Genomic DNA, 25,038 nt, shown 5'->3' on the forward strand with positions numbered 1-25,038 from the left:
AACCCCAACCTGCAACGCAAACCCTTAGTTCCTTCTCCCATGTTTTTATCGTCTTTTTCCACATCATGGGAACAACACCTCCTTCTATTGTTTCATTGTCCAACACTCATCAAGTGGTCTCATTGAAACTTACGACCACTAACTATCTTTATTGGCAAATACAGATGAAGCCATATCTTCTTGGAAAAGGTGTTTTTCACTTTGTCGATGGCTGAGTGTCGTGTCCTCCATCTAAGTTTTCTGACAATTCTGATGGTTCTTCTTTGGCAATCAACCCTGCTTTACTTTGTTGGAAGCAACAAGATTAGTTTATTTTAAGCACATTACTCTCCTCTCTCTCTATGGACGTCCTACATCTTATGGTAGATTGTTAGACTTCTTCTTGTGTTTGACGCACTCTTGAGAAAACACTTGCCTCTCCGTTGAATTCCCGTATTATGCAACTTCATGGATCCTTTCAAGATCTTCAACAAGGAGATGTTTCAGTTACTACATACATGCAGCACGCCAAGTCATTATTTAATGAATTGGTTGCTGCTAGTCGGCCTCTTTCTCTTGAAGACTTCAAGCTCTACATATTTTGTGGTCTTCGCGGTGAGTTTAAATACTTGGTCACTAGTCTCATAACCAAGGCAGAACTGCTGTTATACGTTAATCTTCACAACCATCTTCTTAGTCATGAGTTTCTGCACAAGTCTTCTCTTCCAGCTATGACTGCAAATCCACCTCCACTACCCACACCTTCTCTACTGCCCTCTACTCACCTTGCCCAACATCAGTACTGGTCTAATTTCATCCGTAACAAAGGCCAGTCATGCAGCTCCTAGTATCCCAACAACAGTCAATACAATAGATAACAACTAGCATAGGTCTGATTTTCGTGGTGTTCATTCTCCTACCCCTGCAGACTATAAGTAAATCAACTGGTAGCAAACCAGACGGTCTGCTGGTTCTGGAGAGTGGCCTTCTCACCGGCCTTTTGAGCAGACTGTCAAGTATCAACTATGCTTCTTCGTCGGCCACACCGCGCCTCAATGTGCTTAGTTTTGCAGCAACAACACTAGCCCCTGCTCATCTTATTATTGGTTTTGTTTTTGCAGGAAATTGGTTCCCGAATACTAGTGCGAACCAGCACGTTACTCATGATCTTGCAACTCTGACCGATTCTACTCCTTATCTTAGTAATGATCACTTGAATGTTAGTGACGGTAAGGGTCTTCATATATCCCATGTTGGGCATGCTATGTTACATTCCCCTAAACGCACCTTTACATTATCTAACATTCGTTATATTCCTTATATTACCAAACCATTGTTATCTGTTTAAAAAAGTTATTGTGATAATAATGTTTTTTTTTTAATTTCATGCCTTTATGTTTTATGTAAAAAATCTCACCACCAAAGCAGTACTTCTTTCTGGTCAGAGCAATGATGGTCGTTACATTCTTTCTGAGTCTTCTACCACCGCTATTCCTCAAGCGTATAGGTCTCCTTGCGTCTTTGCGACTCCTGATATATGGCATCATCGATTGGGTCACCCTACTTCAAGTATTGTCAATTTGTTAGTTTCCAAAAATAAAATAATGTGTACTTTTAGATGCTTTCTTGTTCAATGTCAAGCCTGTCCGTTTGACAAGTCTTCGCGTTTGTCTTTACAACCTATGGGTCATAAAACTTTTGCTCTTCCTTCTTATGTGTGTTAGTTGCATAAATCATTATATAGTTTAAAACTGGCTCCACGAGTATGGTACACTTGTCTGAGTGACTTTCTGCTTTTTGTTGGGTTTCATGCTTATAAGGTTGACACATCTTTATTTATCTTTTCTGTTGGTGCCAATATCTTCGATCTTCTGGTTTCTGTTGATGACATTCTACTTATAGGTAACAACTCTACTATACTTCACCGCCTAATATAGTTACTCAGCTCACAGCTCAAGCTTCATAACTTAGGTGTCATTCACTATTTTTTAGGCATTGAGGTTCAATCCACTGCTATGAGCCTGATGTTATGACAACATAAGTATATTCTTGACATGCTCACTCAGGATGGTATGACTTCCTGCAAATCGGTTGATATGTTTATCTCTACTTTCAAAGTCACTATAATGTTGGATCCTTTATTTTCTAATCCTACATAGTTTTGTCAGATTGTGGGTACTCTTCAATATCTCACCTTTACATGACCGGATATCTACTTTGTAGTTTCGTCAGATTGTGGATACTCTTCAATATTTCACCTTTACATGACTAGATATCTATTTTGCAGTTAACAAAGTTTGTCAGTTTATGCATGCTCCTACATATTCTCATTGGGGTGCCGTTAAATACATTATGCGTTATCTACGGGGTGCAGCTACCTATGGCTTATATATCACTCACATTTCCTCATTTGATCTACATGGCTTTATAAATGCAAATTGGGCAGGTAGTACTGATGATAAAAAATCTACAGGTGGTTATCTTGTCTTCTTTAGTCAGACACCGATTTCATGGAAATCGAGCAAGCAACGCATCATTGTTTGCTTCTCCACCGATGCTGAGTATAAAGCCTTGGCAGATGGCACTGTTGAGGTTATCTAGCTTTAGTATCTATTGAGTGATTTGCAGATTCGTTCTACTTTTGCTCCTTCTATTTGGTGTGATAATCTCGGCACTACTTATTTATCTGCAAATCCTATCTTTCATGCTCGTACTAAACACATTGAGGTTGACTATCATTTTATATGAGATAGAGTTGCAAAGAAAGAAATTCAGATTCGCTTTATCTCCTTATAATCAACTTATCGATATTCTTACTAAACCGTTTCCTACTACTCCGTTTACTACTTTTCAATTCAAGCTTTATGTCGATCATCTACTCTCAACTTGAGGAGACATATTATAAAATATACCTATATAGAAAATATTATAGTCATACTCTTGTGTGGTAACCTCTACCATTACTGTTGTATATTGCTATATATATATATATATAGAAAGGGTTGGCTAATGATTAGTACTTAAAAGTGCATTTTTATCAAGGTTTTATATCATCATTTTGCACTTGAAGTATCAATAACTCCTTAACTAAAATATGTTTTATAATAATGTATCTAATAATATAAGATACCTATAATTTGTGGTAAATGTCTATTTTTAATGCAGGCCTATCACATAAATGAAAGGATTGATTGATGACTTTAAGAACTTAAATTGCAAGGGCAAAGAGATGGTCAAACTTAGAAAAGAGATGTCGGTGCAATCCAAACCGGAACATTGTTCGGTAATTGGGTCATATCTGGAGCTACAGATCTCAGATTTAGGTCCAATTTATATGGATGGAAAGGTAAGACATAGGCCTACAACTTTGATATGGAGCCCAAGATCTAAAAAGGCCATTATCAAGTCCAAATTGTAGCAACAACAAAGAAGCCCGAATCTGTCTTCCAGCCCGAGCACTGTTCGGTATTTTGGCCATATCTGGAGTTCTAGAAGTCCAAATGAGCTGCATTTTTTACACAAGAAAGCTGAGACAATTTCCTACAACTTTCATGTTTACAACTGGCTCTAATTTTGACGTTATCAATGATGTTTTGGGCAGACAAGAGAAGATAAGGATTGTCACCAAGTCAAAAGTTGGCCACCCACTTATCAATTAGTCATTAAATCAATAGTTCTCAATTTTGGCCTATAAAAGGAGGCATTTGCCATGCATTTAGGCATCTTGGTTTCCAGATCAAGATCATGCTCTTCCTTTCTCACTTTTTATTTTTTGTAATGTTTATGCTTTGCTTTCATTAATATCAAATTTATGCCTTTCATTTCCTTTCCTTTACTTAGTTAACTTTTATGTTCTTATTTTGTTTATCTATTTTGCTTTCTTTCATTATGTCTAGCTAAGTTAATTATGTCAAGGTGAAAAGGTTACACTAATGGTGTAAGAATAAGTATAATGTAAACTTAATATGGACTTTAATGTTTGATACTAACATGTTTTATATTTGTTATCTTGTTCACTCTTTAATACTTTGCTTGTTAAATGACTAATCTTGATTTATGTTGTATAACACTTGGTACAACAAATGCTTGGCACTTTCATAGCCCATAATGTATGGTATAACCGACACCTGAGCTATGAAAGGAACTTGATTTGTTGTTAACATAAGTTATAATCATGAATGCTTGACGAGATTTACAAGTATTAGCATTAATTGAATAAGATAACTAATGTAATCATGTTAACAATATATAATCTGATTGGAACCTCCTTTGTGTGTGGTTTCCAATTCAATAATAAGAGTTTATATTATACTTGTTTGATATATCATTAGTGAAACCTCTAACCTTGACATTTGTTATTATTATTGTTTAATCCTTACATTAATTTTTCATCTCCAAGTTCTCATCATCTTCTTCTTCTTCTCTTTCTTTATTATTATTATTATTACTACTACTACTATTATTATTATTATTACTACTACTACTAGTATTATTATTATTATTATTATAGTTGTTGTTATTATTGCTATTATTGTTGTTTATAATTGTTGTCTATAATTTGTACAATTAACCTCCCTGTGGTTCGACCCCGGTCTTGCCGGGTTATTTATTACTTCGACACTCCTGCACTTGGGAGAAGACATCAACCTTTTCGTCGTGTCAGCTAACCAATAGGTTAAGCCTCCCAATTATTCTTAACTAATTAAAAAATCATGACTTAAGAATTTTTAAATTGTTGTCTAAAAAATAAAAAAATAAAAATTAATTTGATAAAATCATATAATAATAATAATAATAAATATTTTATTCTTATGAATATTAATGAGCAAATTTTTTTTGAAAAAAATATACATATTAAAAGTATATATAATTATTTATAAAATAATTGAATAGTAAAAAACATTAGGCATGTCTAGCTAAAAAAAGAGCATGCGCACCTAGCTTAAAATAAAATAAAAACCTAGGCATGCTTGCTTATCCACTGTTAAAAACTAAAAGGTGTAATATTCTTTATTTATATATTTATTTTTATTATTTTAATAAAAATATTTTTTTTATATCAGATACATTGTTTTTAAATTAAAATATATAATGATTTAAAAAACAAGTTTTAATTAAAAAGGTATGACTCAAGAATTTTTTAAAAATTATATGAAAAATAAAAATAAAATTAATTCTAGCTTGTACATGATGAAAAATCAATTCTTAATTGTACAAGAATTTTTATAAAAGAATAAAGCCTTTTTTCGCTTCTCTTCAAAACCTAGTTATCAAACTTGGACCGGATCGACTTGGAACCCGGTCGCTCCAGTAGCTAGATCAGTTTGAATTTATTAAAAGACCGGCTAATACAATAATCTTGTAAAACCTGAACAACCCAGCAGGTCAACCTATGGGCGACCCGGGCAAACCCAGACAAGACCCAGTTTTTCCTTTTCAAATGTGGTTTCTGTGTAGACTTGGAAAGGAGAAGGTTTTGGCCAAAAGGCCCTGGGATTACTGATAGAGGGATGAGGGAAGTTGTGGCCGGGCACATCTGCAATATCAGGGACGTCATTAATACTTCTCCCCAAAAGATAAGATGTTCATTTTTGCTTTAAATAATTATCGTAGAACTGAGTTATTGCAAATTATAAGTTCTCAGCCAAACTATAATCAACATAAACCACTTATAAGAAACATCCTAGGCTCTTTTAGGAGAGATAAATCCTAAGCTCTTTTAGAAGAGATAAATTGTTATGCCTGTGAATGTTAACTCTTTTATTTTGTGTTTCTATATTTTTGTATTGTATTCTTCCCATCTTAAAAAATAGAAGGCATAATATTTTATTTATAAAGAAACCTAAAAACCTTATAAATAAAAAATTATTAATTTTTCCTTTAAACAATATCATATATATATATATATATATATTAATTTAGAATAATTTTAGAAATTTATTCAATCAAGTCCTTACTTGATTTTTTCTAAGTCTAGAATTTTAATCTTTATATTAGATGCATTCTAGTCCTTAATTTCTAAAATTTATTGACAATTAAGTCACACTTGATTAATCATCTCATTTTAATTTCTAATAAATAGTTCTTATGTGTGTAATTTATTAGGTTCACTAATAAGTTGACCTAAATATAAATCATAATCCTCAATAAAATAGAATTAAATAATAAAGTTTATTATCAATTTAGCAAGTAAATGATTTATATTTGAAGATTAAGTATAATGTGTAGCATCATGTCATAATCCTCCAAATATTAAAAAAGTCATAAGTAGTTCGACATAACCTTTTAGTGACAAATTTCTTAGTGTAATTCTTATCCATTCATAAAGAACGTTTCAATTTAGACATTATAACAGGGAGTTTGTCTACTTTGTTATATTGTTTTTATTCTCAATATTATAGTAATTGGTTCTATGAATAAGATTTAAAACTCTTTTAAATCTCATTTCACATTGGCTAAGAATTTTATAATCAATACTATTTGAGAATAGACAAAATATTTTACTAAATTCATTTAGGGTGGTGAATCATCTTTTAATTATTTAAATATCTTTATATAATTTATGTTAAACCCAATATTTATTATTTATTACCCTTGATTACGACAACAGGTTGTCGTATCAAAGCATAACACTTCTTATATAAAATAATTTTGTGATTTCAAGTTTAATGATTAGTTTTACAACTATCATATGAGTTTTTTCATAGACATAGGTGATCTTTCTATTTAAAATTCTCATACGAGTCCATTTAGTATATATGTCTTATAACAAACGTCTACGTATTTGTTTAAGGTATTCTTAATACCTCAAGTTGTGAGAACAACTACTTCCTTTAGTAAAGGATGAAACATAATATTTATCAATCTCAACACTCTAATTATTATTTATTTTTAATAGAATATTAACCAGAACATTTAGAAACAATTATCTGATATAATAAGAATTTTATAATTTTAACAACTTTATAATTTTTTAAAAAAATATTTTTGTCTCGTAACTTTATCTTTACTTTAAATATTTCAATTATCAAAAATTAGATTTGTTAATTAAATATAAATAAATATTAAAAATAATTTTTTTAATTAATATCAATGCTAAATATTATTAATCTTTTTACTTCATGATATATTCACTAACACCTAGCTTAACAAAGTAACTAATGCAGTATGTAACAGTTTAGCTGACCTTGACTTGGAAATGAAGATGGGTATATTTGAACACGCGATTTGGGAACAATCTTGTCCATTCGCAATTGTGCAGGAACATGATGAAATCAAAATTAACAAAGAAATAATAGGTTATAGGAAGTTTCTTCTCATTTGGAGTATCCCATGCCCATTACTTTCTTATGCAGAAACTCATAATTACCTCCATTAAAACGAATTCTCCTTCACTTCTTCTCTACCATTACAATATTTTCGATTCTTTTAACTAACAGCAGATCTAAACCATCTACTTTATTGACTTCTGCATGACGGTAATAACCTAGTATTGGTCTCAAGATTATCACAATTTTAGTGGATTGACCGCTTTATTTGAAAAAATTATTTTAATATCAATAAAGTGAAAAACATAACGAGGAAATTAATATTGTCACGTAATAGACTTAAATAAGAGGTTTTACTTTGCACGATGAGGGAGAAAAAAAAAAAAGGTTGTCTTTGTGAGAAAAATAATGGAAGGAACCATCTTATCAACTTGGAATATTGAAAACCCGATTCGATGCCATGTTACACGTTAATTTACTTTGAATATTCTCATGAACATTCTCTTGGGGCAATTCAAACGTAGTGGAGTTAATGTGTGTGCGGAGTCGAGCTTAATGATGTTCGTTGAACAGAATAAAATTTGTCAGAATCCATCCTAATTAAGAATCCCATTCATTCCTTTATATACAGCTGTATCAATGAAGGATCACTCCAAACCATTTCGTCACATTTAAATCTCTAAGATAGACTCCCATTGAAAATTGAACTGCCAAGCATGAGTCCATGCATACTTGAGTTTTCTTAGGCTACTAAGCCTGGAAAACAACATTTTCAGCAATTCTATCCCCAAGTAGGTCGTTTGGTTCGGCTAGAGAAGTTGGTCCTTGGGAACAACTCTTTCAGTGGCGAAGTCCCTGTTAATATTTCTCGTTGTTCGAATCTCATGAGCCGTAATTTCGAGGGAAACAATCTTTCTGGCAACCTTCCTCCAGGACTTGGATTGTTATCAAAGTTGCAGGTATTTGTTTTTAGAAATAACAATTTAGATGGCAAGATACCACTTTTCATCTATTGTTAAAATTGTTGGAACAAAGAATAATTTGCAAGGGGGTGTTCCCAGTGTTATTGGGAAATTGAGAAGATTGAACTTCTTTGCCCTCGGCTCAAATCATCTGAGTGGTACAATCCCTCCCTCCCTGTATAATTAATCTTCTCTCATTCGTTTCTCTCTGCCTTATAACCAATTTCATGGTACACTTCTTCCAAACATAGGCCTAACTCTTCCAAATCTTGAATTTCTTGCCGTTCACGGTAATCAACTCAGTGGATTGATTCCACAAACGCTCTCAAAAGCTTAAAAAATTACTCATATTTATCTTACATCCAACAAGTTCACCGGAGAAGTTCTTACACTAGCAAACATGCCTGATCTAAGGGTGCTTACAGTACAAGAAAATGATCTTGGAAACGATGAGGATGATGATTTGTCCATTCTCTATACCCTCTCAAACAGCAGCAAGTTGGAATCTCTAGCCGTAAACGACAATAATTTTGGAGGGGTGCTGCCTGATATAATTAGCAACTTCTCAACAAAGCTCAAGGAGATGACTTTTGGAGGCAATCTAATACGAGGAAGCATTCCTGACGGCATTGGATATCTCATAAGCTTGGAAGCTCTGGGTTTTGAGGTAAATCAATTGACTGGCAGTGTACCAAATTCTATTGGTAAATTGCAAAATTTAGTTGATTTGTTTCTTAATGAAAACAAATTATCAGGGAGCAAACCTGCATCTTTAGGCAACATTAACTCTTTCATGCAAATTGATTTCGATCAAAATAGTTTACAAGGAAGCATCCCGCCAAGTCTTGGAAACTGCCGGAACTTGGTGCTCTTGGCTATCTCCCATAATAATCTGAGCGGTCCCATACCGAAAGAGGTCATTAGCATTTCATCCCTGTCAACCTATCTCGTCCTCTCTGAAAATCACTTGACGGTTTCCTTGCCCTCTGAAGTGGGTAAGTTAGCGAATCTTGGATACTTGGACATCTCCAAAAACAGGCTATCAGGGGAAATTCCAGAAAGTCTTGGCAGTTGTATGAGTTTGGAACAGTTGTATTTGGATGGAAACTTCTTCCAAGCCCTCATTTCTGAGTCTTTGAGTTCATTGAGAGCACTTCAAGATCTTAATCTCTCTTACAACAACTTGACTGGCCAAATTCCCGAGTTTTTGGGAAACTTGATGTTGTTGAAGAATTTGGATCTGTCATTTAATGATCTTGAAGGAGAGGTGCCTGTGCATGGTGTCTTTCAGAATGCAAGTGCTGTTTCAGTTTCAGGGAACAAGAATCTTTGTGGAGGAATACTTCAGTTGAATCTGTCCACATGCACTTCAAGTCAAAGCCAAAATTTTCTACCAAGCTAATATTGGGAGTCACAATTTCTATTGGCTTTATCGGATTAATCTTGATGACCTCATTTTTTTTTTGTCGCTTGAAAAAAACAAAAGAAGAGCTCACTTCAAATTTGTCATGTGAGGTGCCATTCCCAAGGGTAGCCTATGAGGACCTTTTTCAAGCAACTAATGGATTTTCTTTTGGCAATTTAATTGGTTCCGGTAGTTTTGGGTCTGTGTATAAAGGAGTTCTCGCTTTGGATGGAGTTGTTGTTGCTGTGAAAGTGTTCAACTTGCTACGTGAAGGAGCTGCCAAGAGCTTTATGACAGAATGTGCAACCTTGTTAAGCATGAGGCACCGAAATCTTGTCAAAGTTTTAAGCGCATTTGCTGGAGTCGATTTTCAAGGTAATGATTCAAAGCGATTGTTTATGAGTTGATGATAAATGGAAGTCTAGAAGAATGGTTGCATCCAATCCATACATCAGATCATGAAGTGCCAGAGCCAAGAACTTTGAATCTCATTCAGAGATTAAACATTGCAGTTGATGTTGCTAGTGCACTCGACTATTTGCACAACGACTGTGAAATGCAGATTGTCCATTGTGATCTTAAGCTCAGCAAGTTCCTTCTTGACGGGGATATGACTGCTCATGTCGGGGACTTTGGATTATTGAAGTTCCTTTCTGAAGCATCGAGTCAGTCATCCTTGAGTCAGACAAGCTCCGTTGGATTAGAAGTCACAATCGGCTATGCAGCCCCAGGTACCATAAAACTCTGGAAGGACACACATTCCATTATTTACAACCTGATTAATTAACCATGCAAACAAACTCATTGCAGAGTACGGTATGGGGAGCAAGGTGTCAACTTATGGGGGATGTATACAGCTATGGCACCCTATTGTTGGAGACGATTACAGGAAAAAGACCTACAGATAGCATGTTCAAAGATGGAATAGGACTTCACAATTATGTTAAAATGGCATTGCATGACCGCGTGCTTCAAGTTGCGGATCCGACACTTTTGAGAGAAGTTGACCAGGGAGCAAGTTCTGATCAAATCCTGCAGTGTTTGACTTCAATTAGTGAGGTGGGAGTCTCTTGTTCTGAAAGGTTTCCTAGAGAGAGGATGGACATTAGCAATGCTGTAGCTGAATTGAATAGAACGAAGGCCAATTTCCTCCACGGAAGGCGTGGACTGCCAGCGTGAAATCAAATTTAGATGGCAAAGTGCCTGTTTGTTCATGTACTTTTATTCGTGTAGTTAAATGGATGGAAGTGTGCAATAAGCAATCTCACTTTACTCACCAGTTCTTGCAGCATGGCGACTTTCACTTCGGTATCTTGTGATGGGAATGAAGACAACACAATATTGCCCTACTTTATCTGTATATAAACGAATGAATCAATGTTTCATTAATTGAAGAAACAAAATATGACAAATATTCAAGTACTAGGACTAATGTAGTGGAGGCATGTAGGGAGGGGGAAATACCAAAAAGAAAAAAAAAAGGATACAGGGATAAATTATCTTTAACTTATTTCTCGTATAGTCACTTAGTGAGATGTTCTTGAATTGGAAAATGAATGATGATAGGTATACTTTGATTATGAACATGTGTATCTGTGACGATCTTGCACAGTCCATTTCTGAAGCTCATTCATGAATTTTCAATTGATGCTACTAGCTACTTACACCACCTTGTAAATTATCAAGGAAAAACTAACCTTTATCTCAGCATTTCATTTGAACGAAATATTAAAAGCTTAGACCCAATCAAACCAATTAAAAATCAGCTATCGAACCTGTATGAAAATCTCAAAAGACTAGAATCACAAGATAGTGCTAGTTATAACTAGTTAAATTGCTCGTGCTCTGCCATGCGAGTTATTTTGCTTTGGGCAACAACATGGATTTGAGTGGTGCTTATGCGAGGAAAAGAGAAAGGAAGCACGAGATTTATCATGTCAAAAGGGCTGATGAATGCAAGTGCAATATTTTCATCACAAATACAGGCCCTGTTTGGAGCTGCAGTAAAAGAGGAAAGGCGAAAAGGAACAATTGAAACGTTCTTCTTAATGGAACAAGAGATCATAAATAGCCATTATTGGAAACCTAAACAACCCAAACACATTGGTTGAGCACAAATTATATAAGCCAAAGACAAACAAAATAGAATATGATTTTGTTTTCCTAAAAAAATGAAGGAACCAGTACCATAAATCACTGGACAAAAGGTTTGGGAAATCCTGTGGAATAACAGAACCTGGAAAACAAAACAAATTACCAGGTTATTGAAAGACATAAAAACAGTTAGTTGTATATGATCTAATATGTGAAGAATCCAATCAACATCAAATTGAAAGAGAGCATCACACTCAACACATAACAAATCATCAAAATCATTAGAACAATCTAGAAGGCATGACAATATCTACGCAAATGTATAAGCACCAAACAAAGCTATCAACACAACAGCGCAGAAGTATAATCTACAGCTATAAAAACAAAAATACAAAGAGCCAAACAGCATTACAGGGAAGAACCAAAAGAAAAATGATAGAAAAATGGGGCATGTATATACGTAGAAAGAGCACAAGGAAGAGATCAACTTGCTAGAGAACTGAAAAATTCAAAGGGGGATTTTGTGTGGAGGTACATGTCCTAGCAAAGAGGAGAGAGCTTGTAGAATCTAATGAAAGCCTGCCTTATCTTGAACCCTACCTACACATACATACCTTTTTGAAGCAAAAGCAGTGATCAAATGTATTGAGAGCTCAAGAAAGGCAAACCAGAAGAGCAACATTGTTCGCATACCTTATAGAAATGGCATGAAGCCAGAACCAACATCAGCAATCTAAGAACCGTAGGATACACAAATGATGTAATCAACCTGAAAAAAAGCCTGTGTATTTTTTAAAAAATAAAACTACGAAGGCTCTTGCCTAGAACATTAGTAGGAAATTACTTGTGAAAAGGGTACGAAAAGAAAGGAATGGCATATCGACTGTGAGATCACAAAGAAAAAAATTATCAATCCTAATAATGTTACTTTCATTATCAATCCTAGAACAAGGAATGCCTTTTTTGATACTCGACATCCCCCGCTCCAGCATAGAAGCATCGCAGGCAAGGCCATCATCGACGACGACGCGAGGGTAAGTCCTCTCTCTGCACCATTTTCTTCTTAGACGTGGCTCCCTTCTCTTATTTTCCTTTTATCTACCCAGCGCCTCCATCTCTTCTCTTTCTTTTGTTGGTGCGGGTTAGAAAAAGGATGTGGATCGAACACCGCCAGCACCACCATCTCTCCAACCAGCGATTCAACAGATATGCCTCCTCTCTATAACTTACCCTTTCCTGATGTACCTCCCTTCTCCCCTTCTTCTCTTGCCTATCATGTTCTTCTCTCCCCTCTCACTTTTGTTCACAAAAAGGTGTTGGATTTAAAATTTCCTTGTGTTCATTCACACAGCATGAGATGAGAAGCAAAATGCATTGAATTTTATGAAATTAAACGAAGTTTCTCACAATAAATACTGCTTAAATCCACATTGAAACCGTTAACAATCTATAGTGTTTACCTAACATTTGTTTTTTAATTTGGGACTTATAAGCCAATCATCATAACAATCTATAGTGTTTACCTAACATTTTTTTTTTTTTTAAATTTGGGACTTATAAGCCAATCATAATCATATGCTATCAAACAATAATAGAGGCTTTACATTGCATCACTCGGTAAGAGACTTGTCAAAAAAAAGATGAATGCTCCCATCACTTGTTAAACTTTTAATCAAAATTATGAAGAAAAAATTTGAGCTTTCACGCAGCTGGTTAGCGTTTGCGATAACTGGATTACGTTGATAGCCTGGTCAAAACACTTTTATACTTTTCTATTAAGTTTAAAATAGTGTTGGAAAAACAGTTTAAATTATGTTTTTTATAAAAATTATTTTTTAAAAAACAATATTATATTTTCAGATTGCTTTATATATTAATATTAAAAATATTTTTTTAATATATTTTTTACTAAAAAATACTTTGTAATAAATTCTATAGTTTTAAGCACGGTTATTTTTAGTTTTTTTTATTTTATTTTCTAGTTTATTTAAGATTTTTATTATTTACTTTATTTTTAGGATTACTGGTTTATGTAGGTCAGTTTTGAAATTTAATTGAGAAATCATAAATTTCACTTGTATTTTGAATTAAAGTTTTTGTTCATGATCATTTTTTATATAATTTTAGTTTTTTTTTTGTATTTGTTATTTTTTTATATTGTTTTCATCTATATTAATTATTTGTTTCCTAACATTTTAAAAATATATTCAACTTTTTTTTAAAAAAAAATTGTTTATTTAAAATAAAAAATTCATAATTAAATTTCAATTAAAAAAATATAAATATTTTTACTCATAGTATCATTGTGACTGAAAAGATTATTAAATGATAAGTTGTGTTGAAAAGAGGGTTATATGTTTTGTTTCACATGTTTTTTTTAGACAAAAAAAAATAAAAGAGGCGAAGATAATTGATCACTATATTATAGTTGTGTTGAGATGAGGGTTATTTGTTTTGTTTCACGTGTTTTCTTTAGAAAAAAAAAGGAGAAGAAAAGAATTGATCACTAGATCATGTATTAAATATTACCAATAAAATTATTTTGTTTATCATCTACAACTTGTTGATATAAGTGGCTGTTTATTTTAATGTATATGCTTTTTTAAAAAGAAAAGGAAAGAAGAGAAGAGAAAGAAGAGTTCATTGCCGGATCATGTATTAAAATATTACTGATGAAATTATTTTATGTATCAATTTATTAGTAATTATCTCAGTATAAGTAACACATCATTATATTTTTTGAGTTTTTTTCAATCTGTCAATAAAATTAACTATAACAATGTCTATAACAATGTCTGTAAATACTTTTATATATGTCATTATATTTTTTGGTTTTTTTTTATTTCTTTTATTTTGACTGGTTTCTTTTAAAATATAATGCTGATATATTTTTATTGGTATTAGTTAGCAATAAAAAAAATTTAATCATTAAATATCATTATAAAATATCAACAGAAAAAATTCACCAGTATTTTCAATGACATTCTTCGATTTTCTAGTTGTGGGTATATATTAAAAATCACCACCGGCTTCACTATGCTCAGAGAAGTTTAATACGAAGCCTTATATATATAGTACATAGAATAAATAATTCAAACAGTACTAAACTATCAAGTTGAGAAAAAGTCATCCAGTAGGATTCCATCTGGCTGTGTGAAAAAAATTGCAAAAGCCAGCGCATCTTCTTCTCCACTATTCCACAATCCATATCTACAAAGCCCAAATGATCAATTACAAACAACCTAAAGAAAAGGCTGAGCTTGTCAATTTGGTTACCTGCATGAAGATTATAAAAAAAATAAAACATGGCTATGAAAGCATCATATATATATATATCATCAACAGCGTATTCATGGGGTCTAAAGGGAAGCCTTATATATATAGTGGTAATATTAGATTTATGTCAACTAGTGAGGGATCGAGCTGTATGCTTGATTAAGCTGAAAATTGACATTTTCTATCTGGCTGCTGTCTGGAATGATTGCTTGCAGGTGCACACTATTCATGGGTTTTGCAATTTCCTTTCCTTCTGCGGTCTTGCTAGGTTCTCTTTATTCATACATGGGCGTTGGTTTCAGGATCATGATTACCTCTCTTCCTTTATCTTTTCATCTTTCCTTTCTCCTTTTTCTTCTCTCATCACCTTCCCATTTGGTATTTTGAATGGAATTAAAACAGCACTAAAACTCGAACTTAGATTTCAAGATTTTAAAGAGAAAGGGAGCGTTTTTAAGGTAGAGAATAGAGCACCAAAACAAGAGCATGGTCAAAATAAGTAACCACTACGCGCAAACTATACAGAAATAATTATCACGCATCAAACCTTGGATTAAAAAACAAAAGTGACACACTAAGGGTAGCTATGCAATTCAAGTTACTTGCTGGCAAGTACAAGGAAAACCGACCCTAGATTATTTTTCACAACTTTTAAAAAGTGTTTTCTGCTCAAATTCTTTCAGAAAAATAATTTTTTGGAAACCAAGTCAAAGTTTTCTTTGATTGAAAAGTGTTTTTCATTTACATTTACCAACTTTTTTAGAAAAATAATTTTCTGAAAATCACTTTTCAAGAAATAAACATGACCTAAGTATATCTATAAGAGGAGATAACAAAAAAGAATAACTTCTTATCTTTGTTTTATTAGTCTATATAAAAAGATAATTAAATTAATGAAGTAAATTTAACCTAGTATAGTAGAAATTTTTATTATTACATTTTATCCAAATAGCAACATGATGAAAAAAAAATCACATTATCCTTGATTCCTTGGCTATTTTTTTCTAGTTAAAAATTAGATTATTTTTAGCATTTTAAACAAACCAAACTATACCTAAAAAAATCAAACACTATATTTTTTTTCTGTACATCCTCATACGATGACATTCCATGATAGAAAAAATATATATATTTAGATATCGAGGCAATATCAACTTGTTGACTCAATCAATTCGCGGGGTGCATGAACAAGATAAAAATATAAATATTTAATTTGATATTTAAATATACATATTCGTTATCAGGGAAATTATTTTTTATTTGATGATTAAAAAAGAATTATTTAATTTCTGAAAAAAGTGCACTTTTTTAGCCAAAATTCCTTTTTCTTAGTCATGTATTTTTTAACAAAATATTTTTTTTTATCAGTAACATGTTTTTTGAATAAAGACTAAAAGGTGTAATATTCCTTATTCATGTATTTTTTTTTTATTGTTTTGATAAAAATATTTTTCTTATATCAGATACATTATTTTTAAATTAAAACATATAATGATTTAAAAAACAAGTTTTAATTAAAAATTCATGACTCAAGAATTTTAAACAGTTGTATAAAAAATAAAAATAAAAATAATTAAATTAAATTTATATTTCAAACACAAGCAGAATACCGGGTTATAAGAATTATTTTGTTTTTTCAAACATTAAAAAAAGAAGAAGATGGACTATTATACACTCATGACGTCCATGTTACATTACTTTTTCAAATGAAAAAACCCTACCACATCTATCTAGACCAAAACTCATAGTCGTATGAAAAAATCAAATTAAACCATTTAAGTTATGATAAGTGATAAGAACTTGAAAATAAAAAATTTATTTTTTTTATAATTGTAGGTTGAAATTTTTTATTGTTTATATGATGATTATTAAAAATTTATATAATTATTAACATTAAAATCTATAGAATTAATCATAATATATATAAACTAGTCTAAATATCCATATTAATCTAAAAAAATTAAACCAAAAAAGAATATAATGAAGAAAATATTGTATGTACTGGGCTTTGCTTTCCACACTGACAGAGAAATGCTTAAATCAAAGGCTTTACTTTCCACACTGGGAGAAAAAAGTTGTCCTTGTAACGAAATACATTTGGAGGGCCATCTAATCAACTTGGAATAATGTGGGACGAATATAAAAAATATAATATAATTTTTTAAATTTTAAATTTTTTAAAAAAGTTATTAGTTTGAGTTTTATAAATTTTAAAATTATTAAAAATTTATATAATTTTTATTTTAAAATTTATTAAATTAATCAAAATATGGGTAAACTAATCTGGTCATCTATATTAATAAAAAATAAATAAAAAAACCTAAAGGATCCTAGAGCCTTAACTTTCCATTAGATATTTGTAGACGAACATGATAATAATTTGTCTAATCCGTCTTCAGAATCCCATTCATTCCTTTCCAAGCCATTTTAACAGTACAAAAAGAAAGGAAAAAAAAAAAGATAAGATAAGATAAGAAAAGAAGAGGAGGAAAGAAAAGAAAAGAAAACAGCATTGGCAGACATAATAATGAAAAAGCAAAAAAGAGAAGAAAGAAAACAAATAAGCATTGGCGTACATAATAATTAAAGCAGGAAAGAAAAGAAAAGAAACAAACGTTGGCAGACATAATAATGTCTCCAACTGGCCTCTCCATAAGCGAAATGCAACGGGCAAGTAATTCAGTTTTTTTGAAAAACGACACAATTTGAAGAAAGTAATTAGAAAATGATACAATTTTGAAAAATTTCAAGGAAATTATATAGTTTCAAAATCAATTTTGTTTTGTATAGTTGTTAAATAATAGTTATTCAGAATAACAAATTAAATAAAAATTATGACTTTGAATCACGGCTTAATGTGATTATGAATAGCAGTTTTTTAACGATCACAATTCAGAATAGTAGTTATCTAATAAAATCACGGCTGAGTTGCGATTACAATATATATATAATCTCCCCCTCGTTTTCTCCATGGTCAAAAAAACTCTAGAAACCAAAAACCCTAATAAAAATCAGCTTCCAATCACCCAAAACATTGTTTAATTCTCCACCAAAACACTAAAAATATCTTTCTCTTTTCTTCACGAGTCTTTCTACTATTTTTTTCTTTGTTGCAAAGCCTCCCCGCCATCACAACTGGTGTGAAACAACCAACTAGACATAAAAAATTCAAGACAAAACATTTACATTGTCTCTTAGTTAGTTTGATGGGTTTTATTATTGAATTGATAAATTTTATGTTTTGATTTAATTAGGTATTTGTGTTGTGTTTGATAATTAGATAATTTTAGGTTATGAATATTGTAATTATGCGTTTGTGTTTGGATTAGAAAAAATAGGATTTAAATTGATTTTTGGGTTACTTGTCATATTTAATTATATTGTTTGAATTGATATAAATTTTGTTGTAATTGATACTATTAGATAGGTTTTTAATCAATTGATATTATTAATAAAATTATGAAAATCATAGCATCTAAAGTTTACTTTGAATTTTTGTAAACATTATTGTAATTGAAGATTTTGTTCAATTAAGATCATTTATTTTTTAACTGATACAATTAATTATTTTATTATTATTATTATTATGGCCAAAGTAAGTGCAATTAAGATTTGCATTGAATTATGAAATAATTTGTTTTTGGTTAAATGAGTCTTTTTATTTTATAAAATATATCTTCAAACTTCTTTATGTTTTGTTATTATAGTGGTATTATTGTTCCTGATATAAATAATAGTATTACTAATATTGTTATTTGTGTTGATGTTTAGTTTTTATATATTGATAAATATTAAGAAATTATTACATAGATTAATGTTGGTAAATGATGAAAAATAATTATATTATGATATAGCAATTTTATGTTGCTGGTAATCGATGAGGAATAATTGCATAAGTTGATGCTGATAAATGATGATAAATAATTGTATTGTTGATATTTTAACAGGTTGTGTAGAATCCTTATTCAGAATATAATATAAAAGTTGCTCTTGTTATATGCATATTGAACATGGACATCAATTGTTCCCTTTTATTTTTTAAACTTATTGAGATGCATTTCCTAACCCGTTTAATGTGGCAATTTGGTTTTAAACAACACATATGGTCTGATATAAATATGAGTGATCAGTTACATTCTATTAGTTGTTTGGGTAAGTACATTGACTGTAATCGGATGATCTACCATCTCTAATATATATTAATATGGGATATATAAAGAAATTTTATTTTTAAAGAGATGCATCTTGTAATTTTTTAGGAGAAATACATGGGTTGGCAACTGTGTATAACACGCTAAATCATTACACCAAACCTAATACAAGTTCCTCTATATGAGGAGATGGAGAATAAGCCACATACATGTTGGATTCAAAATGTTGTAATTATTTGTTACTTTTTATAGGCTTCGACAAATTCATTGTATTTTATTTATGGATTAATAATTTATATTTGCATCATATTAGGGTGGAAAGTTATTACATAATGAGCAACATGCTACGAGTGATTTTCAAATATTTAACTGGTGCAAAAGATATATTTTTTATTGATATAAAAATCATCAATGAATTTATCTATGGAAAAGTGTCGTTAGCAATTATCTCATTAATGTTTTCAAATCCTTAAGTAATTTAATGTTTTCAAATCCTTAAGTAATTTAGTCGATGACTTCAATGCTAATGGATAGAGCGATATAATATTCACATCAAGGATATAAATAGGCATCGATCATTTTTCAGTTGGCCTATTTGTTGGTAAATATTGCCCAACATGTCGCACAGCGTTGCATCAATCGTCCACTATTCAAGGAAAATGTAAGTGGTCTATTTGGCAAATATGAGGAGATAAGGAATTTTTATCTTTTATTAATAGAAAATTTGAATGGAAGTCACCACCTATTATTCTAATCACTAAAAATTCTAACTGGTCTAAAAAATATACTAGAAATTCTAACTAGTCTCAAAAATAGAGTAAACAAACTAGTTGCGTAAAGAAAAAATATCTCAATTCTTTTTTCTTCTGCAATCTTGCTAGTTACTCTTTATTCATTTTTTTTTTTTTTTTGGTAAGTACTCTTTATTCATATATGGGCGTTGGTTTCAGGAACATGATTATCTCTCTTCCTTTATCTTTTCATCTTTCCTTTTTCCTTTTTCTTCTCTCATCACCTTCCGATTTGGTGATTTGAGTGGAATTCAAACAGCACTAAAACTCGAATTTAGATTTCAAGATTTTAAAGAGAAAGGGAGCGTTTTTAAGGTAGAGAATAGAGCACCAAAACAAGAGCATGGTCAAAATAAGTAACCACTACGCGCAAACTATACAGAAATAATTATCACGCCTCAAACCTTGGATAAAAAAAAAAGTGACACACTAAGGGTAGCTATGCAATCCAAGTTACTTGCTGGCAAGTATAAGGAAAACCGACCCTAGATTATTCATCCATAATTTGCTATAGCTCAAACCACCCACTCCTCCCCCATCATATCATAGGAGGACGGTCACCATGGCATCCAGCACACTTGCCCTCGTATATACATCCAGCACAGAGAGGTGATTTCCCTATTAATAGCCTCGCTGCCAATATTCGCTGGGAACAGGATAGAAAAAAAATGGTAACAAAGAGTATCATTGTCAAGTATTGATTATTTCTTTGAGACCCCATTTATGACACGACAAGAAACTGGGAATTTTAGGGAATAAAATTTTGTGGTATGTATGGAGAGTTAATCTAGTTAGCAAGATACAGGGCGGTAGTAAAGATGGAGTGGGTTAGCTGGCTGGTGTAATAACGATAATGGACGAGGAGGTGTGGGTTTATATATATATATATATAAACGTGAAACATGGGTTTTTAAAAAAAAAAAATTAACATAAATATTCACATCAGCTTGCATTTATATCTTTTTTATAATCATAATTTTTTATTATATAGGTGATGATATAGATGTCGTGTGATGACAACAATTGATATGTCATAGATGATGATTGGATGATATGATATATTTTTATATATAAAAATATAGGAGATTTACTAATTAACTGTAATATTATTTAAAAATATCTTAAGAGAGAGAAGAGAATGAATAAAAAAGAAAAACAATACTTAGAAGATCTTAAAAAACTAATTTAACCCCATAGCTTAAGTTATTAGGTGAGGTCCCAAGATATTAAAAAATAATATAAATTATATCTTGAAACTTCACCTAACATATTAAACTATTGAATTAAGATAGTTATTTAACATGGTATTAAAGCTTTAATAACTAAATGGTCACAAGTTCAAATTAAGCTCATCATCTTTATTAATTTGATAAAAATTAATCATAATGTAATGTGGACCTATGCAAGTTTCAAGCCTAAAAAATTTTCACTTAAGGGGTGTATTAGAGAATAATATAAATCATATCTTAAAATCTCACCCAATAGCTTAAGCTATTGGGTTGAGATAGTTCTTTAACACAGGATAAGATTTATATTATTCTCTAAGACACTCATTCAAGTGAGAACCCTTTGAGCTTGAAACTTGCACATGCCTATACTATCTTATGCTTAATTTTTATTAAATAAATGGGGGTGTGAGATTTGAACTCATAACCACTTGGTCATTAAGGCTCTGATACCATGTCAAAAAATCAATCCAACCCAATAGCTGAAGCTATTAAGTGAGATTTTAAGATATAATTTATATTATTATCTAATAAAAGAGTCACAAATTTTACTTACTAAGAAAACTAAAGGCTACATTATAATAATCCATCATAATAAAGGCTAAATTAAAGAAATTACAACCATTTTGTTTCGTCAAACCATTCACAATATAATTCTTCTCTTTAGGATCATGTTCAAAACATACACAAAAAAGCCTATTACATGTATTGAAAATATAATTGAATTCACTTTGCAAGTGTCAAGGTCACAAAACATTATTTTTTTAATTCAAGTAATGCTATTATAAGAATTTGACTCTACAACCGATTGATTTGTAAAAACTTAGCAGTAATCAATACTCAAAAGCATAACTTATAAATTGATAAGACCTCGAGGTTTTATTAGATTTAATGTTACATATGGAAAAAGAAGAAATACAAAAAAACTTCTTTTCAAGATCGGTATCCAGGTTTGTCATTTAAAGACACATCAACATACCACTTAAGTATATTTATAAAAGGAGATAACCAAGAAGAATCACATCTCATGTTTGTTTTATTAGTCTAAATAAGAAGATGATTTGATGAATGAAGCAAATTTAACCCAATATAGTAGAAACTCTCATCATTACATTTTACCCAAATAGCAACATGATAAAAAAAAAGGAATAAATCACATCATCCCAAGCTATTATTTTCTTTTTAAAAATTAAATTATTGTTAGCATTCTAAATAGACCAAACTATACAAAAGAAAAACAAACACCACATCTTTCTTTTGTTTTGCATAGATTCTCATATGATGTCATTCTATAATAAGAAAAAATCATCTAAAGAATGAGGCAATATCAACCTATTGTCTCAACCGATTTACTATCTTAGACCATAAGTTCCAAACCATCTCATTATAAAGTAAAATATGAATTATAGTTTCAATCTCAGTTTAAATCATTACTGTTATACATATAGCATCTTATTAGTTATTGTGATCATGCAATATTGTAAGATATTTTTAAAATATTATTTTTTTATTTGATAATTAAAATAGATATTTATATTAAAAAAAGAGAATAATTTAATTTATGAAAAAAAGTACTTTTTTAGCCAAATTGTTTTTTCTTATTCATGTATTTTTTTTAACAAAACATCTTTTTTTATTAGTAACATGTTTTTAAATAAAAACTAAAAGGAGTATGTTTAATCAAAACTTCCTTTCCTTGTTCATGTATTTTTTTTTTATAAAAATATTTTTCTTATATCAGAAACATTGTTTTTAATTTGAAAATATCATGATTTAAAAAACAAATTTTGATTATATTACAGAATGTATCTATATAGGAAATATTGTATATAGAAAATATTGTAGTCATACTCTTGTGTGGTAACCTTCACCATTACTATTGTATATTGTCCTCTATATATATATAGAAAGGGTTGGCTAACCAATAGGTTAAGCCTTCTAATTATTCTCAACTTGGTATCAGAGCCTTCTGTCGTTAGAACTCTTCTCCCTCCCTTCCTTTCCCAAATGGACTCCACAATTGTCGCTGCCTTCTTCCCCCACCTAACTGGCCAGCCACTCAGACGTTGCTGCCGCTAGTTCCTTCTCCCAACAGTAGCAGCCCCAACTTGCAGCGTAAACCCTTAGTTCCTTCTCTCATGTTTTTGTCGGCCTTTTCCACATCATGGGAACAACACCTCCTTCTATTGTTTCATTGTCCAACACTCATCAAGTGGTCTCATTGAAGCTTACAACCACCAACTATCTCTATTAGCAAATGCAGATGAAGCCATATCTTTTTGGAAAAAGTGTTTTTCACTTTGTCAATGGCTGAGTGTCGTGTCCTCCATCTAAGTTTTCTGACAATTCTAATGGTTCTTTTTTGGCAATCAACCCTGCTTTACTTCGTTGGAAGCAACAAGATTAGTTTATTTTAAGCACATTACTCTCCTCTCTCTCTCTATGGACGTCCTACATCTTATGGTAGATTGTTAGACTTCTTCTTGTGTTTGGCGCACTCTTGAGAAAGCACTTGTTTCTCCGTTGAATTACCGTATTATGCAACTTCATGGATCCTTTCAAGATCTTCAGCAAGGAGATGCTTCAGTTACTACATACATGCAGCACGCCAAGTCATTATTTAATGAATTGGTTGTTGCTAGTCGACCTCTTTCTCTTGAAGACTTCAAGCTCTACATATTTTGTGGTCTTCGCGGTGAGTTTAAAGACTTGGTCACTAGTCTCATAACCAAGACAGAACTGCTGTTATACGCTAATCTTCACAACCATCTTCTTAGTCATGAGTTTCTGCACAAGTCTTCTCTTCCAGCCACGACTGCAAATCCATCTTTGCTACCCACACCTTCTCTGCTGCCCTCTACTCACCTTGCCCAACATTAGTACTGGTCTAATTTCAGCCGCAACAAAAGCCAGTCATGCAGCTCCTAGTATCCCAACAACAATCGATACAATAGATAACAACTAGCATAGGTCTGATTTTCGTGGTGTTCATTCTCCTACCCCTGCAAACTAGAAGTAAATCAACTAGTAGCAAACCAGATGGTCTGCTGGTTCTGGAGAGTGGCCTTCTCACCGGCCTTTTGAGCAGACTGTCAAATATCAACTATGCTTCTCCTTTGGCCACATCGCGCCTCAATGTGCTTAGTTTTGCAGCAACAGCCACTAGCCCCCTACTCATCTTATTGTTGGTTTTGTTTTTGTAGGAAATTGGTTCCCGGATACTAGTGCGAACCAGCACGTTACTCATGATCTTGCAACTCTGACCGATTCAACTCCTTATCTTAGTAATGATCACTTGAATGTTAGTGATGGTAAGGGTCTTCATATATCCCATGTTGGGCATGCTATGTTACATTCCCCTAAACGCACCTTTACATTATCTAACATTCGTTATATTCCTTATATTACCAAACCATTGCTATCTATTTAAAAAATTTATTGTGATAATAATTTTTTTTTTTAATTTCATGCCTTTATGTTTTATGTAAAAGATCTCACCACCAAAGCAGTACTTCTTTCCAGTCAGAGCAATGATGGTCGTTACATTCTTTCTGAGTCTTCTACCACCGCTATTCCTCAAGCGTATTGGTCTCCTTGCGTCTTTGCGACTCCTGATATATGGCATCATCGATTGGGTCATCCTACTTCAAGTATTATCAATTTGTTAGTTTCCAAAAATAAAATAATGTGTACTTCTAGATGCTTTCTTGTTCAATGTCAAGCTTGTCCGTTTGACAAGTCTTCGCGTTTGTCTTTACAACCTACAGGTCATAAAACTTCTGCTCTTCCTTCTTATGTGTGTTAGTTGCATAAATCATTATATAGTTTAAAACTGGCTCCACGAGTATGGTACACTTGTCTGAGTGACTTTCTGCTTTTTGTTGGG

The 25,038-nt window shown here is 31.7% G+C and overlaps 1 long non-coding RNA gene and 1 pseudogene across 1 annotated transcript; one reads left to right on the forward strand and one right to left on the reverse strand.

Annotated features, from left to right (window-relative positions):
• The first annotated feature begins 437 nt into the window (after nt 1–437).
• On the forward strand, nt 438–10,742 carry LOC105133288 (probable LRR receptor-like serine/threonine-protein kinase At3g47570; annotated as a pseudogene).
• Nucleotides 10,743–10,755: 13 nt separating this feature from the next.
• LOC105133210 (uncharacterized) lies at nt 10,756–13,206 on the reverse strand. The gene is made up of 3 exons (XR_843743.1): nt 11,802–13,206; nt 10,892–10,969; nt 10,756–10,781 (listed from the first exon to the last, which is right to left on the reverse strand). It is a non-coding gene; the product is annotated as an uncharacterized LOC105133210 (long non-coding RNA).
• Nucleotides 13,207–25,038: the final 11,832 nt, after the last annotated feature.

The sequence above is a fragment of the Populus euphratica genome, unplaced genomic scaffold (assembly GCF_000495115.2).
Source record: "Populus euphratica unplaced genomic scaffold, PopEup_1.0 scaffold110.1, whole genome shotgun sequence".
Taxonomy (NCBI): Eukaryota; Viridiplantae; Streptophyta; class Magnoliopsida; order Malpighiales; family Salicaceae; genus Populus; species Populus euphratica.